General features: G+C 49.6%; 1 protein-coding gene and 2 non-coding genes across 6 annotated transcripts in view; all 3 read right to left on the reverse strand.

The window, feature by feature from the left end:
• The window catches only part of LOC144155748 (uncharacterized), an 83,764-nt gene that overhangs the window by 50,233 nt on the left and 20,659 nt on the right, over window positions 1–12,872 (reverse strand). The window lies entirely within an intron of this gene.
• Trnat-cgu (transfer RNA threonine (anticodon CGU)) lies at window positions 7,412–7,484 on the reverse strand. Its single transcript has one exon. It is a non-coding gene; the product is annotated as a tRNA-Thr (tRNA).
• Trnat-cgu (transfer RNA threonine (anticodon CGU)) lies at window positions 9,177–9,249 on the reverse strand. Its single transcript has one exon. It is a non-coding gene; the product is annotated as a tRNA-Thr (tRNA).

Genomic DNA, 12,872 nt, shown 5'->3' on the forward strand with positions numbered 1-12,872 from the left:
GTCGCAGTTGACCATGGAGAAAAAACAGTGGGCGGAGCGACGCCGACGACGCATCGTATGCGCGCATCGGGTCATGTGTCTCAAATTCACGCGTACGACTAGTCGTGGCGACAGTCGTAACGATCAGTCGCATGCGAATCGTGTGTACCAATCGTACATGTGTCCAGCGCTTAACTCGCCCGCGGACAACGCGACGAAAGCTGAGCGCTCTCTCCCGGAGAGTGGGGCGGCTCGCGGCGTTCTTGTCGGCGGCCTTCGATATGTAATTTTCTACGCAACGTGGAGGGGTCTATTTCCGGTCTGGTGCCACAAAATGCAGGTAGGGCTGCCTGCTCGCAAGCGCGTGCTCAGGCTGGTAGGGCGTTTTTGAAGCAATAAACGTTTGTTGTCGAGCGTTCTTGTTAAAAGGGAAGTATTGAGTTGGTCACTCAAACTATATCGCGTGCACAAAACACAAAATAAACGCCAAAACTGTGCGTACAGGTTCAGGCATAGAAGAGGTTGCTACACAGCGCCGACGACGGCGGATGGTTACAGGAAATGAGAGAAATAAGCCGCGAAGTAGACCAGCGACAGCCAATAGGACAGCCATGGCCGTAATGGCGTCGTTTAGGCTATGTCAGGGGTGCAAATGAAGAAAATTGGAGAGCGTGATTGGTTTTCCGCGTCTTTCACAGCGATTTGCGGGCTCACCGCTTCACGTGCACGCGTATATTTGGCTCAGGTATTCCTGGCAGTGTAATCTAAACGTCGCGCAGGTTTACTTGCACTGCTCAGAGTGTTGCAGGGTCCCTTTAAAATATTCATTTGCCTGGGTTAATCCAGGCAAAAATGGAAGAAAAAAAATTAGTGCTCCTCGACTCTGAAAACGGATTACCTGCGAAGCTGCACGCCCTCCACGGAGTGCACGAAACAAAACGCGTTTTTTTTTTTTTTGTAATGTACGACTGAGCATGCTTCCCGGCCAATCACATGAACGAAATTTGAAAAGACCTGAGCTTTATTCTAGCGGAAAAACGTAGAGCTGTCTGTTTCCCTGCCGCGTTGTAGGCATCTTCCTGTTTATGTAACACGCCAACCCAATCCACTCAACCACTGAGGACACCGGACCGCTCGCATTGTGCTGTTTGACGGCCACGTTTAAACCTCAACCAAACACAACGGACAAGTCATCAGTAAGGGCACGAAACCTTTAGCTGCGCGTGCCCCCCTCCCCTCCCTCCACTCCCAATCCGTGCACGCATATACCGGCAACCGGTATTGAGCGGGTGCTTAGAAGTGAAAGACACCCTCGAACATGTCGCTCTGAAAACCGTTTAAGCTGAACAAGTGATATTGGCCCACATCGGCGTTCCAAGCAGGCCAGTTGCTGGGAATACGGGAGAGATTCCCAGCTACCCAAACAGCCGGAATTTGAGGCGGCAACGGCGGCGGAAGCGGCTTTCCGTTGTTTCCGCGCCCATTCACGCTTCTGTTCGGGCTGACGCTTCCTCAATTTTCGTTCATCTGTCCGTCCCATAGCGGCTAATACCTAGAAGGCCTCGAAATGTATTCTAACGGACACACACGTGGCTGTCCCTTTCGCTGCCCTGTTGTAGGCATCTTATTATCTGCGCAACGCACCAACCCAGACCCAAATAGCTCGACTGCGGAGGAGAGCTGACAGGACGCATTGAGCCACGAGACTCGTGCACGCTTATATCTACCACCACCACAACCTGTATGTCATCGATAGTGGCATCGGTTAAGCCCTGCTGTGCGTTCATGTCCCCTCTCTCCACCGCAAACCGTGCCCGCCTACTCCGCCGTGAATATTTAGCCGTGAAATACACCAGCGAAGGGGGAAAAAATGAAAAAAAAAAAAGTTCCCTACAAAAATAAAAGCAACCTAATAAAAACGGGAACAACCCTTCACCAGCTGTGCTATAGCAGGTTAATGCCGACCAGAAAAATAAAAGAACGGGAAGCGGAAGCTCCAAAACCTTTTAGAAAAAAGCCAATGGGTTACAAAAAGAAAGAAAGAAAAATAGTGAGGCTTTTGCTTTGCTCGGCTGGAAAACAACGCAACAGAGCACCCACATGGAGTTGAGTCATGAACGGAAGGGGAGAAAGTGCCTCAGATAACACACTCCGAGCCCAACCCGCCCACGCCCCACTGTTCTGCCATACCTGCCAAGCCCTCCATACATCACCGAAAAGAAAGACGTGCAGCGCACAGTCCTCCCCCCTCTCCCCAAAATATAAAGCACAATATCAACTACGAAGTCCCGAAAAAGTCCCTAAAAAGTCCCAATAGACCCCCGCCAACCACACCAAAACATCACAGTCTGCCGACCACAATGTCCTGCACCAGGAACCGAACATCGTCCGCCATGTCGCGCCCACAAGCGCGCCCCACAACACGGTCCCCACTGCCAACACGAAGCACAAGTCCGTTCCCACAATCCACTAGGCGCAGAGTTCAGAGTGCGCAGTTGAACTCAAGTCCATGCGCAAGTCCAATCAGCTTAGAGTCCATATATAGAGCCGCAACGGTCCCACATGCGGCCGCTTCCGGGACCAGCACCAAGGGAGAGAGAAAGACTTTATATGCGGTCAGACTGATATCCATTATTACTCTTCCGCCAGAAGAACTATGACCAGCTGGTCAACAAGGGCCGCCGACGCGACAATGTTGCTCGTAATGGCGTTCAAGCTAAAGCAGAATGATGTGCTTACGCCGGTGTTCCAACGGGGCAAGTTGCTTTCAATCGGTACGGACCAGCATCTAATAATGGGCGAGGTGGAATTTGACGCAGCAACGGTCGCGGCTTTCGGTGACTTTCGGGTGTTTTTACACCCATTCGCGCTGCTGTTGATTCTCCGCAATAATCTGATAACGGCGCTACGGCCGCTGTCAGCCGACTGCGCATTTTGCGAATGAGGCATTGGTGGTGGCGAGGGGAATAACCGTTGCGATAATCGTTCTAAAAGAGGGGTCGGCCGTGACGAGGAGGAGTACCGGAGCGGCGCCGAGTAAATCGACTTCACCGGAATGAAAATTGGGTGGGCGAGACACATACTGCTTCGCAGTAAAAACAGGAGAAGGGAGAGGATTTTGTTAATGGTTTCTTTGAGCGGTCACCAAGGTAACAGAGGGAAGTTGCCTTTTCCATTCTCTCGATTACATCACGTCAAGATTACTTCTAGAACTTTTTCGTGTTTGCCTGGCAAGCATCTGAGATTTAACATGAGCTAGTGGCCTGATACGCTATGTGTGGCGAGACGTGCTTCGTGGACAAAATGAGCGTTTCCTACACAAAACCTGTTCCTCTCGCGTGGCGCCCACCAGAGAGAGAGTGTTGGGATCACATAGCCTGGAAGTGCCGCCCGCGCACGCTCTCCTGGCATTACGTTACGTCCGAACAGCCCGCATTTGCAAGTTTAACGCATAATGGCGCGGTGATTTGTCGTATTAGGTAACAATTACAGCCCTCCCATAGGACACGACGGCTACCCATGGGGCCGCGTTACAACCATCAGCAAAAGGCGCCAACCGCTCGCGCATAACAGGAACGCACAAAGGAACAAAACCAAACAAGAAAAGAAAGCGCGCGCATTCGCTAAGCATTCTCGCACGTTCCCAACAACGCGTTCCACGAGGTCGCGGCTGGCAGCCGAATATGGGAGAGGGTGTTCTATTTCACGGCGACCAAGTGCCTGCACACGGTGCCCGCAGTGCCGCAACCGAGGGATGCATTAAGCGACAACAAAACGCAGCGACGAACACCCATGGCACGAAACAAGATTCGTGTGGCACGAATGTTGAGGAACGCCACCCGGGCCGAAGAAGGGAGATGGCGTCTCGTCGCACCATTTTAGCGAAGACGAAAGAGCATTCCGAGGCGGCCGGGCATGAACTCCATTTCTGGCTTGCGGCGCCCTTGGTCATGTCATGTGCGCCCCTTTTTCTACGCAGCGTCTTTTTTTGTGCGCCCTCCGCAAGCGGAGAATTTCTCGCAAGCGGGGCTGGAGCAAGAGGACGGTGCAAGTTAGGAGTAAAACGAAGCAGACGCAGTTGCCGGTAACAGTGCGTAGGCGTGCCACGATAAGGTGCCCGCGGCAGACTCGCAGCGAGCTGTTCGGTCGTTTGCCCCCTCCCTTCTTCGCTGGAAACGGAGCTTTCCACCTGCTGCTTTGTCTGCCAGATGCCCCGCCGCATTTGTGATAGATTTTTTTTCTTATTTGCTTTCCCGCACAGCATATTGCCCTTACGAAGCACAAGGATCCGCCAGGCCTGGCACGCTCGTCAGCGCAAATCCGTCGCGTAGGTGGGTATGGCGACGCCGCCCTACAGGGGCATGCGCGGGGGCGGGCGAGAGAGCCCGACTTGGCCCTCGCACGGATCATTGAGGCCCTACGTAGAGGCGCTTCTCCATTCCGCCCCAACGCTAGCGCACCTCGACGTGACGTACTTTCAGCGACAATTTGCACGCCAGTGAATCATTCGGGGGCTGGGTGAGAATTAAGCAGCTGCCCTGTAAGAAAAACACGATCAGATTCTCGAAGAGTACACCTCACTACCGTCGCACCAGTACACATTCCGTGTGGCCCTTTCACAACAACGTGGATAGGCGGAGTCACGTTTATGAGCGTCCTTTCAACCTGTAAGCTATGTGTAGTATCATTGTGGAGTGCGACCGTTCGGCATGAGGTCTCAGTGAGGCATTCAGGCATATCTGTTCTCTACACAGAGGGGAGGGGGCACCTGCAGAATAAACACCGTATTTATCTCCCTTGAGTATCGTCACAGACAGTGCCAACAATTGGGATCCGACATGTGCGCCCATCCGGATCCACGCAGCATATTCTGTTGGTTATACAGCTGTTCGCTGTAATGCTGCTCTTACAGAAACTCGCAAAAAAAAAAAAGCTAATAGAAACCGAGCGCGTGAGCCGTACACCAGATGTTGCTCGAACACGCAGCAGTTGACAGTGGGGATCAGCTTTCCTGCCTGTGACAGCAGCAGTCGCGCCCCGGGGTCCCTTCGCACGTGCTACCGTCTGTCTACCGTGGGACTCCAGCAGCCCGGCGTCGTTTAATTGCGAGTGGCCTAATGATGATGCACGAAACAGTGCCCCGAGGGCAGTAGCGTCCAGCCGTTCCGCGGACCCAGCGGGCCCATCAGGTCTCCGCCACGTTGTGCGGCCGTCGTAATGGGGCCAAGGCGGGTCCCGATCGGCTCCTTCGGACGCTGCTGCCGGCTGCAGCAAATGGACGCTCCCGTTAATCTGACAGCCCGGATTAACAGCCGCCCTGATCCAGGCCAGAGGTGGATCCCTAAATAATAAATCGCTCGCGAAGCACTACCCGGCGAAGGGGCGCGCCGGTTGGGAGAGCAGGCAGACCCTTCCGAGTCACTTCCGATCTACTCCGGACGCCACGTCGCTCAACGGCTCCCTTGCTCTCAGTTGCGTTTCTTGTGCTGTATGATGTCGGGGCTATTTACAGTCGACCTCGATGTTAGGCCAAGAGGCGCTCATTCGCAGCCTGCCGTCACTGAATATCATGAAAGCTGGCTTCAACTCGTCGGCGATAAGTGCTGTACGATGCTTAGAACCACAGGACTTGCTGCGCTGTCTACTTCGTGTTTTATTTGAAATACGAGAGCAGCTTCCTTCGGTGCAAAGTCATACTGAAGCGACATTGCTTTACTGAGCCTAGATTCAAGCGAGTAAACCTCGCTGCTTTGTAGATGGACAGCCGAACAACTGGTAACTGAGAAACAGAGCAAATAGAACTCCAGCTGAAAACACAAATATTCCTAGCTACGAGACCTCAGCCAGTTAAAACACGGAACAATGTGCGAAGGAAAAGTAACGTTAGGGGAACCCGCCGCGGTGGCCCAGTGGCTAAGGCGTCGTACTGCGGAGCCCAAGGACGAGGGTTCGATCCCCGCGACGGCAGCCGCTTCTCAGATGGAGGCGAGAAGCGAAAACGCCCGTGAGTCGAGATTGCGGCGCCGGTTAAACATCCCCAGGTTGTCAAAATGAATCCGGAGTCCTCCACTACAGCGCGCTTCATTGCCGAGGTGTAGCTTCGGCGCGTGAAACATGCGTAATCTGAACGCTTGGGGAGACTTAAAGCCTGCCGCCACTGCGACGCGAAAGAGGCAGGTCAGAGGGCTCGTGGCCTTCATCTACGTGCACCATCGCGGATACCTAAACCGCTCCGTTTGCACGGCTTCTTAACGGTCGAGATTGGCCTGAATCCAACCTCCCGCACACGCGTGTACGTTAGCTCAGACGTCGTTTTCTTTTCTTTTCCTCCTTCGTTCCTATTTCCAGAAACTTCCATCGATATTGAATACCGGCTGGCTCTGCGTAACGCTGAGGCATCTGCAGCCCTTCGACGGATGCGTGCGCGGAATCAGTAGCAATAAAATGCACCAACGATCTGCCAGAAAGAGGTCGGCTTTTCGCATTGTTTTTTCAACACACGTTTTCTCCTTTAGAAGGCATACGCTGCTGATGTCGACTCGTGCGTGGTCCGTGCGGACACACACGAAGGCAGGATAAAAACGGGTTTTACAATGAAAAATAATCGAAGCCAGGGGAGGGGGGAGGGGGTGGGGAAGGTACGTACTACTATCGGGGCAGAGTAACAGCGCGGTACAGAGATTTCACGCTCCACATTTTTCTCCGCGCAACTATCGAGGCACCGCAAAAAGCTCGGTCTATAGGGCGGAGCGTCTTCCTTTCTTCTTTCGGCGGTAATCCTTTACTGTGCCCTTGAAAAATTTCAAAAACGGAAGTTTGCTTAACACACTTCTCGTGGAGAGCTGAAGTCTCAGAGCTGCCCTTCAATGTCCTACCATGCTGCCTGATGGCACGCTTGGCAGGAGCTGCGCTTCCCGCTTCGTGTGCAATTACAAAAAAGCAGAAGCCCTTACATCGCAAGGGAAGCATGCTGCCTAAGTGGAAGATAAAGCGGAAAACACATAACGGTAAAGGAACATTTTTACTGAATAATTCACACCTAATTATACTCTGCTCCGGCAATGTTGGATCATTCAATGGGATTTAAAAAAGAACGCTATTTGACCCCAAGCTTGTGCCTAACCAGCACGCTGCTTATACGTAGCAGTTTTCGGGCTATACTGCTCACATATTCATGTCGGAAAATACATACATACATACATACATACATACACACACACACACACACACACACACACACAAACATATATATATATATATATATATATATATATATATATAGCGAATCAGAGTGGGAAATGAGGGGCTTGTTGAAATAATACAGAAAATAAGGATTGGCAGACAAGAATCTCAAGGAAAGCATAGGGGATGATGCGGTAGGTCATTGAAACAGTTAAAGAATTTTTGGAAGAAAGAAAGTGGAGAAAAAATGCCCGCCGGGTGGGATCCGAACCCACGGCCTCCAGAATACGCGTATGGTGCGATGACCACTACGCTACCGGCGGGGCTGTGTTTACCCTCCACTTTCTCGGGTATTTATGTTAAGGGATTTGTTGTCTTCGATTAAGGGTGGTAGCCAGCGGCCACTCGGACTAGTCGGGGTGAAGGGGACAGTTAAATTTTCAGAAGGTATTGGATCGGTCGGCCGAAGTCGATTATCGCTGATCGAAGAGATGAACCGATGAACGACGTCTCGCTGGCTCGTTGGCCGACGGCACATAGCCGACGGCGGTCTATTCCAAATAAACTCCAAATGTACAGTATGTACAATTTATTTACATTACGTATTTACAACTCGTGGCTCGTGATCGCAAACAAGAGGTCGGGCAATGCCCGCGTCAAGCGGGAGCCCGCCGCTCTCCACCTCTCCTCTGTTCTCTGTCTCCTCCCTCCTCCACAAACATCAAACACCTCGGTTTTACCAACAAAACCCCGCCCACACAAGGGACGTCACAACTTGAGAGTGAGGAAGGCTCATTATTAGCTCACACTGGGCCACTGATTGGCCACTGTGACAAACAAAGCTAGGTGGGTTCAAAATAGACACGTGACCCACCTCTCTCACTCTCATACAGAAACCCAAAGGTATTCCGCAAAACACAAATATAACAGAAATGAAAACCAACCAACCAAAAGCAGACCCAGCTCCGGGAATCGGCTCTCGGGCGACACGTCTTAAAGTATTGTCATACCGTGCACGCCTATGTTTGTGCTCCGCGCCGCCAGAATTCCTTTCCTTTGTAGACACATGGGGCGCCTAACAAAACCTGGCCGTCTGCCCAACGACGTATCCCAGCCGCCAAGTCGCCAGGCTCAGACGCGTGACGAACTGAACTTCGCCCAATAACTTTGAGCAGTGCAACTATCACAGACAGAACGTCTGGTGACCTCTTCCTAACTTTCACCCAATGTTTGACCCCCTGACCAACCTTCAGCTCCCGTCCGCTTCGGGGATTCTCGCAAGAAAATCCTTCTTCGAAAGCTTACGTGGCTTTCAGCTATTATGAAGTGACCGACGCGTTTGTATGCGTCGTCGCCGGGCCTGATCGCCGGGTGGACACAAAAAGCAAGGCGAATAACAAAGAAGCCTCCGCGGTTTCTCCCTACGCCCCTCGCGCCTAACTCCCTTTGGATGTAATGGCTCGTTGGATCTAGTGACGCGTTGGATCTAGTGACTCGGTTGGATCTCTTGACTCATTGGATCTTCTGACTCGGGCATCACGTGACCTAGTGGATCTCCTGACTCGTTGGATCTAATGACCCGTTGGATCTGGTGACCATAAGCGGCTCGGCCGGCGGGGAAACAAACACAATGCAGGTAAACAAGCTAACCCCAGCGGAAGATATCTAATTGCCGGGCGGTTTTAAATAATAAGTGAGGGGCCCGAACTTAACAGGGACCTTCTTTTTTACCCCCCCCCCCTCCCCCCCGTCGTGACTCGAGCGTCTTCGACATGTCGAGAGTGGTCGACCAGCGTTGAACCCTCTTAAGCTATCTCTGGCACCAAGACCGCCAGAACAGAGACACTCGCTATCCATGCAGCGACTCAGAATGGGAAATGAGGGGCTCGTTGAAATAATACAGAAAATAAGGATTGACAGTCAAGAATGCCAATGAAAGCAAAGGTGAGGATGCGGTAGGTAATTGAAACAGATAAAGAATTTTTGGAAGAAAGAAAGAAAGTGGAGCAAAAATGCCCGCCGGGTCGGATCCGAACCCACGACCTCCAGAATACGCGTCTGGTGCGATGACCACTACGCTACCGGCGGGGCTGTTTTGCCCCTCCACTTTCTCGGGTATTTATATTTCTTTCTTTCTTCTTTCTTGCAAAAATTCTTTATCTGTTTCAATGAATATATATATATATATATATATATATATATATATAATAACGGTTCGGTTACGGTTCGGGTTTCGGGCGAAATAATTTCGTCCCGGTTCAGTTCCAGCTGGACTAAACTACACACCGAACCGGTTTGCGAACAAGTTCGGAACGAATAATTATAGCTAAGTGCGAAAAAAAAAAAACTAAGTTTGTAGTTCACAGGGACCGCGACCAAAACAAATACCAGTTTGGTTCATTAAAAAGATGGCTTTGTTTCAATAGCAACGATGTCGATAATAATGACAACTTTAAACAAATTGGCTAGGTAATAGGGAAAATAAAGGAAGTTGTTGCCGTTCAAGAGGAGTTTTTTGCACAGCCCTTATGACATCACGGGGACTTATGCGATTGCCGCCGCCCACCAAAGCCACAGCTAAAATCCAGGTTTGTGAGATTTAGTGGTGCCCCCTATCTTGTTTTACCATACGTCTTGATTGCTAACGTGAAATTAAGTGCCTGATAAATCTGTTTTCCCACATTACGCCACCGCTGACGTTGGTTTGAGCCTAGCTGGAAGGTTTTTCAATACGTATTATCGTTTCTGGTGAACGTAACGTCCTGCGTGGGCGGTACAGCGTGCGTTACCAAAGGCTATGTCTTTCAAATAAAACAAGGTCACGGTTTATTTTGCGTTCAGCGTGTATGTAGAATCAGCAGGGGAATTGCGCCGACCACGAACTTTGGCGACTTCGATATGGAGCTTCCGTTCACGCCCAGGAAAAGCAAATTCTACCTGCGTTTTTATACCCCTAAAAATCTACAAGAAGTGGTACAAAAATTGTGACAGTTGTCTACTAATGCGTAAACATCCTCTACAGCCGCTCTTTTATTCAACGAGCCTCTATACTCGGCTTCCCCTCTATACAGAAGCTGATTGGTGAAACGGCACTTTGCCAAGAGTAATATAAGCCCTTTTATGTCACAGTTTGAGAGCACCATGCAATCCTCTGCATCCCCAGGAATTTTAAAATGCGACAAGTAGGCACTTTTAGGATGTGGGTCGCTGTTTCGCGGTGCAGCAGTCTGGTGACCTGCCTGCCCCTGTACATTTTTTTTTTTTGTATTGCGCGGGCTTTTTTGTCAACCGGGATGTGGGTGATTTGTCCATCAGATCGGTCAGTGAAGGCATGAGAAAACGTACCATCAGATAGTTATGCGCTACCGCCTAAACATAAATAAATATCATCAACCTCATATATCTCTCAACAATATCCAGCAAGCCATCCGGAGTCAGCTCTAAACTAAATAAATCTATGCCACCTGAAAATTACCATTGATTTATAAAGGAGCTTACCGCCCCTAATGCTCGATGTGTAAAGCCGAAAGACAAGGTTGAGTTCACCCGCCTCCTAGCGGTCTGAAATTACCCAATTCAGGGCAGTTGGAGGGCGCGGTGCTCAGCACCGACCCGTCGATGCAAGTTTGGGCCTTGACAAAAACACTGTAGGTTGCTAGAAGGCATGGTCTAGTCGCCACGCCCCGTGATGAATAACGCAGTATTCCTTGCCCCTTTTTTGACGAAATTAAAGCTTTATTTATCAATCCATTAAGGGAGCTAGTACACAAGACACTGCTGCCCTTCCAACGATTTAAAACAAATTAGGGCAAATATTGTTTTTATAGTGGTATACATAAAAGTAAAATATTGAGCAAGGTAATCATCAAAAACCCATTCTTTCGTTGCTTTATCGTTCGCTTTGTGTTGATGTACAACTGTACAGTCGCAGCGAGACCTGTACCTTGAAGCGCAAAGCGTATGTTCTATATCGCCTGTACGCAGCCAATAGTGGGATATCCTGCGGACGGCCAGGAGAAACATCCTATTTCAATATTGGTGCGCATTTCTTTCCTCGAGTTGCGGCCACGAATAGGGAGGGCATTGATAATGTTGTGATTGTACTAAAGCCATGGATGATCACTAAGCTGGTGGTACGTAAAGAGGATAGTCGAACCGTTTTATCGTGAACCGGTAACCGCCCAGTCGAAAAACACAACAGAAAAATACGACAGAATGATCCTGTGAGGGAATGGGACATCCTGTAGTCTGTAGTAAACCCTATCCTGTAGTCTGTAGTAAATCCTGTCCTGTAGTCTGTAGTAAATCCTGTCCTGTATTCTGTAGTAAATCCTGTCCTGTAGTCTGTAGTTAATCCTGTCCTGTAGTCTGTCGTAAATCCTGTCCTGTAGTCTGTAGTAAATCCTGCCCTGTAGTCTGTAGTAAATCCTGTTCTGTAGTCGGTAGAAAATCCTGTCATGTCTGTTTTCGTAGTAAATCCTGTCATGTCTCCAATTTCAACTTGTTTGGCATAAGAAATTTAATTCCCGTTTTTTTTTCTATTAAGTACCTGAAGTATGCAGGATTTCAATAAAATTTCATTCAATTTCAATTTCAAAATTTCAATAACAATTTCCATAAAAATATGACCAACAAACATAAGCATTTGAGGTCATTCTTGCCTTTCTGGTACAATCTTGAAATTGTTTTCAGTGAATAACTGATTTCAGAAAGCTGAACCAAAAGGCATTTAAGCAATGCAACTAGTGGTATTTTCGTGCATGCAATACAAAAGTTTGATGTTACGCAGACTGCACATGCCTGATGACAGTCCGAAAAAAAAAGCAGTTTGCGGTGCTTATCCATTTTATTTTCATCTTTTTACAACACTGTTCCTGGGCACTACCGCGGCTTCACTTTTTGTCATGGAGATGCTTTTACTGCCCTCTTATGTTGCTGTTACACCAAACAAATAATTTTTATTAAACGAGCATCGACAATAACCATTCGAAAATTTGTTCCTTATATTAGGGCCATTAAAACACAAGTGAACAAATATTTTTTTACACTGCAAAACGTGAGAGAACGTGAGAAAATTAAAATGGAAAGTCAATCTTTAGCTGGAATGCTTGCCTTTGTGAACCTTGTTCCGTTGCATTCGCACAGCAAGGGGTGGAAGGATATCCTGTGGCGAAAAGCGCACGTCTCTGTGGTGCTGCACTATCTTGAAGAGTATGCACGCACGATACCTGCCGAAGTCACGCAGGGATCGTGGCAAGTTCAGTCGATTGTCGAAGCACATCGCACGTATTCCAAATCACGCTGCCTGCGAGATTCGTCGCATTCACTCACATTAAAGTGCCAATTATCCCAAGCACCCCGGTTAGTCGTCGCTGGAGGAGTTCTCACATCGAGATGCTTGAAATCCGGACCACTGATCTTGCTTTTACCACAGCTTCCGAAGCTTCAAATGTTGCTGCTGACACTCCGCGGGGACATAAGATGCACGTTTTTACAAAAAAGTTAAGCCTAACTTCAACTAGGCAAAGCGCCGATGTGAAATGTGAACGAGCCACTGGGCCACGCAGCCACCGCAAATTTTGACCGGGAGACGAAAAGCAGGAGGGAACAAAGGAAGGGTAAGGAGGGAACCGGCCGATCACGAGAAGTCGTTTCGCGACCCCTCCGCACCCCTCTCGATTCTTCGTATTCTGGTCTCCCCGTCCCGCGAG

This window comes from Haemaphysalis longicornis, unplaced genomic scaffold (assembly GCF_048455015.1).
Source record: "Haemaphysalis longicornis isolate Haplotype H1 unplaced genomic scaffold, Haemaphysalis longicornis Haplotype H1 scaffold_1, whole genome shotgun sequence".
NCBI lineage: Eukaryota > Metazoa > Arthropoda > Arachnida > Ixodida > Ixodidae > Haemaphysalis > Haemaphysalis longicornis.